Genomic DNA, 6,256 nt, shown 5'->3' with positions numbered 1-6,256 from the left:
TTCCAGCCACATTACATAAGAGCATCACATTGATGAGGAATTCTTCCTGTAACTTTGCCGCCAGCATTAAGTGAGGCTCCAAACCAAAATGTTAATTCAACTGATGCAATCTCAAAGCTTTTAATGAACCACATCACAGTTTGCCACAGGGTAAGTTAGACAAAAGTCCATTCAACTGATCAATTTCAGTTTTTCTTTCATTTTGAAATGATAGATAACAACAATTGGTAAGATTTAGTAATGTCTCTACTAGAGAGGTAATCATACGCACAGCTAACGATATGACTTTTTCTCTTGGAGCCCTGCTTTGCTTTGTTCTGACTGGCTCCTGCTTGACCAGTGGCGATAATAAGTCAGCAAACCCACAGCATATCGATTACTGACCAAATCAGACATGTGGGCAGCGATCTAACAGTCTGGAAGTCGCTGTGATATCCATTCATCCTCCACAATCACACTGACTCAGAGACATGGAAATGTTTTATTATTATTATTATTATTATTATTATTATTATTATTATTATTATTATTATTATTATTATTATTGCTTTATTGCTTAGCCATTAATATTGATACCTGTATGCAGATGTTTTTGTTTGTGAAGCCAAAAACATAAGAAAAAATATTGATTGTGTGAAATTCCTGTTTTTACTCCAGTATAGAGTGTAAAGGAAACTCAGAACAGATTTTTGACGCCATTCTCCTTAGAAGACTCATAAACACACAATGTAACCCTGAACTGTTGGGACTGAGTAACGTATGAACTGCGACGGCATTTAAATTTAGATTTCACATCAGATTACAGCAGATCTGACAGTAAAATCTAACAAAAAAAAAGAAAACAATCATAAGTGAGTATGTGTCTCCACTAGCCTGAAGCTGCATTTAAACTACCGTAGATTAAAATAACTATGATGTTGAAAAGCCCCCAGAATGTTGTTGGCTATGTGTGGCAGTTAGTTTACAAATTGTTCTGAGTTTTCTCAAAACTCCCATTGCTTTGTGTATGCGTGTGTGTGTGTGTGTGTGTGTATGTGTGTGTGTTGCTGAGGGGAGATGCAGAGGGGCCCTGTTGGGCAAAATGACATAGATGAGGAGTAACGGTAATATAAGCTTTTAAAGCCAGAAATGTTACCTTGTTCCACACACAGTACTCTGTAGAAGAAAAAAAGGATTTCAGAAGGACTCTCTTTAGTCCAGAGGAAAAAGGGCTGGTTCTCTAGCATCACATTTTGTTAAACATTTTTTGAAAATGTGCATTTTTACATTTTCAAGCTTACATCGTTAAGCATAGTGAATAATCATGATTAATCACAGCGCTAGAGTGTGATTAATCTGATTAAATCAACTAACATTATATTATATTATATTATATTATATTATATTATATTATATTATATTATATTATATTATATTATATTATATTATATTAACTATGTGCCTGGATATTGTCTGTTTTCTGTATGGGATCAATTACTCACATTTATTAAGTCATCTTAAATTCCTTAAATAAAGATTTAAAGGGGCAGTATCATATAAAAATGACCTTTTTGAGCATTACATCATGTTGTAAGTTATTCCCTCATCAAAGCAGAGTGTTGCCTTGATTATTCCATGCTTATTTGAGAAATACTTTAATTTCCATGGCAACCATTCAGCTGAGCCAAACGTCTGTTTGGACATAGCTCCGCCTTCGATAACGAAGCTCCTCCTCGGAGTTGCATTTTCAAAACTTCCAATCTTCCGCCTCACAGAGCAGCCCTCCCCCACTTAGCTCCTTCAGACTAGCTAGCAGCAATTAGTAAACACCTGAGCTCATTATGCTTGCTACTTCTCACTGTATCACTGGTAAAAAACGTCAAAGGGTTAACTAAGGAGCCATGTTGTGATGACTTCCTGATTGTGGAGTTTCACAAAGAGAAGGAGTTTTTAAAAAGACAGAGACCCAATTTCAAGGCATTAGGTTATGATTTGATATAGATAGAATTGAAAGTAACACATTCACTTGATTGTGCTATAAATTGGTCCTATGTGCCTGGAAAATACAATATTGCTGCCCCTTTAAGCACATTATAAGCAAAATACAAACATATGTAGCAGCTGTTCAGGGAATAGTTTACTGTAACAATAGACAGACTGACCCCTAAACAAACCCTGCACAGCCACAATTGATCTCTCGTGTTTCGCCTCTGGGCCTGCATGTCCGTCCGGCCCCACCTCTGAGGCTCCTCCCACACAGAGACAGCTTTATTACGACCCAGAGAGCCGTTGGAGAGAAGCCGGCTGTTTGCACACCCAGGCAGAGCTGACGGCCCTGCAGACGAAACACATAGCCTGAATACCTTCCATCGCCGCCTCAACACTCCCTCTAATCCCAAACTCACCTCCGGCTTTAATATGGAAGGCATGCGCTACAATACGTTCGCGGTGCTATGACGGTAGCGAGAGATTTATGACACACAACAGGCTATTAAGGAGCTGTATGTGGTGAGGTAATCAGGGGGGGAAATGGGGTGGAAATTCTCTTCTTCATGCCACATTGATTCATCCTTCAGTGGGAGAAACCTCCCCATTATGCACACCTCATCGGAAAAAAAAGAGGGCCTGAGGATGATCGCTGCAGACCTGCAGCACAACTGATCCCAGGTTGGCTGGAAGGTCAGCAAAGTTCCTCCCTGCAGCATGCAGGCTCTTGGGAGGATGACAGAGCGGCTTGATGCATGGACTGTTGATAATAAGGCTGTTTTAGCAGAGACTGCGAGATGCACCCAGGTGGATTACACCCCACGTGTTCACGGAGAGCAGGCCGGACACAGCAAAACGTTGTCCCAGCAGTGCTTTACTGTATTTAATTTAGCTTCATTTCATTTATTTGGTTGGGACAACGGACATTAATTAACATTTCTGTAAATGCACAAGGATTAGCCAAAATGCTATTTGCACCTGTTGTCTTTGGATAATGTTCAGTTTGTCTTGCTACAAACAAACAACGTTAAAGAGACTTAGCCGCACATATTTTGTCAGTAAATACAAACAATAAATACAAAACAAGGAAACTTGAGCATAATTATTACAAAAAGTATAAGAAGTAATTAAGACTAAATCTAAACCAAATCATTAATTTATTGTCATAGATTATCTGTACCATTAGTAAATCTTGTAGAGGACTTTAAAACATACAGCTGTATTTTTATAATTTATTGTTAGCAGAAATGGTCTGAAAATGGACATTTTCCAGTAACACAACACTCTAGTGTTGGGAAATGATTGTTTAGAAAAAATGTCTCCTCGTTTTATGGGGTTCCACTCGGCCTTGGCGATACAACTGAAAAATGTATCACGATATGAGTGTTTCGTATCAGTTGATATCGATGATTACTGATTAGTTTTTTACTTTTCAATATCTGACACTGCCAAGCTAGTGGTGAGACCTTCCCTGTTTTATCCAAACCATTTTTTATTTTTAAGCAGTTATGAGGCAAGGCGGAAAAACATGAAACTGCTACTACGCACTCAGCAGGTTGTTGCTTGGTAACCAAAGAGTGAGTGAGTTAGTTGATGCCCTCCACCTAGCTTAGCTGGCCGTGAGAGGGGGAGTGGTTACAGCCTTTCCTCTACCTACATCTCCCAGAATGCTGTGTGGCTCTGGACAGGAGTTCAGTGAAATGATTAAATATTCTGTCTATCAGTCGTATTATCTATTATCTGCTGATATTGATCCCTTTTCTATCACTGGTTTATTGTTTGGGTTCCACTGAAAAGGACTGAAATATCAAGAGAACCTGAAGGCAGAGATGTTCACATAAAGTCGATTTTAAAGGAATATCAAGAACAGGGGAAAAATGTCTTGTAAGTAAAATTTTTTGCCAGTGGAGCTAGTTTCTTTAAAAAAAATCAATATTAAAGAAATATAGACTTAAGACAAGCTCCCATGTCTTGCTGAAACGCTGCTTGCGAGAGAATTTTGTGTTATTTCAAGAATACTAAACCAGATCTTTAACGCCGTGTGAATCCTAATTGGACAGGAACTGAACCTCCTCCTATATTTTACCTGTTTGTCTAAATGTTTCCGGTACGCCGTGCAGAGTGAAGGATAATGGCTCGGCGATGGGAGCAGACAGATTTTGCTGCAGGAGATGATGTAAAGCCTGTGCTGATTGGCCGAAGGTTACCCTGAGCTGACAGCAAACACATTTCATCACAAAGTTTTAAGGTCAGCGGGAGAATCTGTGAGAAGAAACACAGATTAAGAAAGTAAGAAATAAAAGAAAAATGAAGAAAATATTTCTACTGTCTGTTCACATTATGATGTTGGCAGAATGACAGGTACAGATCAGAGGTTCAGAGAACAACTGTTTTTTTTTCCCCTTAACATGTACAGACATTAATCCAGCAATTCACTTTCTTCCTTCCCGGGGTACAAAATGTTCTTTTAAATCAGTTATCTAAAAGAGCCCGAAGTCTTCCGTTCTGCCTTTGTACAGTATAGTGTTTAACAGAAACTGTCTGCAAGCTGGAGTCCTGTTAAATTACAGCCTGCAGAGAGTCGGGCCTCTAAACCACCGGGGAGCCTTACAGCTCCAGAGCAGCTTAGCCAGAGACATTCTGCACTTTTTATTATTTACAAAAAAGGAAAAAAAATCTTACCAATTCCCCATGCCTTTAAAATGGCACACAAAGAAAAGCAGCATCTTCCAGATTTACATGACAGAACATCCAACAGCTTTATGCAGTTTGTTGCAAAGTAAGATGAGGAAAATAAATAAATACTATTAAAAAAAATAAGTAGTGAACACGTGATTGCTTCAGTTAGCATATTTCTAATTAAGCTGTAGCATCATGTAAAAATCTACTTTTTTTGCTCTTTTGTCATTAAAAACACACCTGGAGTGTTGCTTTGATTGTTTCATGAAACCATTCAGTTTGGGTGGCCTTAGCCCCACCTTCCAGGATGAAGCTCCCCCTCAGAGCTGCAGTTTCCAAGCTTCCGTCTCACAGATCAGCCCTCCCCCCTCCGAGTCCTCCACTCAGCTCCTTCAGACTAGCCAGCAGAAATTAGCAAACACCTAGTGGAACTGAGCATCAGCTGAGCTCATTATAGGAGCTACTGCTCAGTGAAACTTTGGTTAAAAACGTTGTTAAAGGGTTAAAAGAGGAGCCATGTTGTGATGACTTCCTTAAGGCGGAGTTTCAGAAAGAGCAGGAGTTTCTTAAAGAGACAGAGGCCCACGTAAGGTTCTCTTTAAAGAACCTATATCATGGTACTCTTTAAAGTTGGGTCGCATTAATGCAACTGTTTTATTTTTTTTAGATAAATAAAACAATCATGAAAATTATGTTTTAGTTTTTTTGTTTTTTACAAAAATATCAAATCTGCTCAAATTTCAAGGTGTTAAATTACAAAGTCAAATTTCTTTTAAGTCATATTTGATATAGACAATATTTTTATAAAAACTGAAGTTATCATATAGTTACCTAATTGTGCTATAAAATGGCAGTATATGACTGGAAAATACCTCTTTGTAGTGGCACTAGGTCAATAAACTACTCATGCAAAGAAATCAACTCAAATAAGATTATATAGTATTTGTAATAAAGCTGAACATGGAATGAGCATTGGTCATTCTTCCTGAAATGTAATCAATAGCAGAGAATCCATTTTTATTCCATGTGGAGAAACTACGTTTTTAACGTCAGTTTCCACATAAACTGTTGTCAGGTCATCCAGATTAGCTCTGCTATACGCTCTGATTCATCTTCTTCCTTTAGGTTTTCAGCTGGATTCAAATCTTCTGATTGAAGAAGCCATTATGGTAACTTTATTTTCTCCTTCCCTAGCTGATCTCTCCATCCTCGTTTCATCTTCAGACTTTAATCAAAATGTCCGTCCTCATTTCTCAATTTATCATTTCTCCTGCTATACCTTCAGATTTGACTGTGGTCTGTATTCTTGGAGTATTTTACAGGCTGTTCCAAGTGATTCACATTAAACTTTTAAAAAGCTTCAACATGCTTTTTCTGGCACAGTGATCTCTCCAGGTCTGGGGCTTTTGGAAGGTCTCTGCGGGGCGTCCTTGATCTTGGACAACTGTTCTTATTATTCTTTTGACTCATAAATCTCGTGCGGAGCTCGTGGTCATGGTGATTTACATTAAAATTCAACTTTCAAATTTCAGCCTGTGGTATCCAGCCCCAAACATGCTCAGTGGAACCTTTAGAAGTTTGGGGAAAAAAATATGTCTGTGTATACATATAT

This window comes from Poecilia reticulata, linkage group LG11 (assembly GCF_000633615.1).
Source record: "Poecilia reticulata strain Guanapo linkage group LG11, Guppy_female_1.0+MT, whole genome shotgun sequence".
NCBI classification, from domain to species: domain Eukaryota; kingdom Metazoa; phylum Chordata; class Actinopteri; order Cyprinodontiformes; family Poeciliidae; genus Poecilia; species Poecilia reticulata.
Note: the sequence above shows the minus strand (reverse complement) of the source record.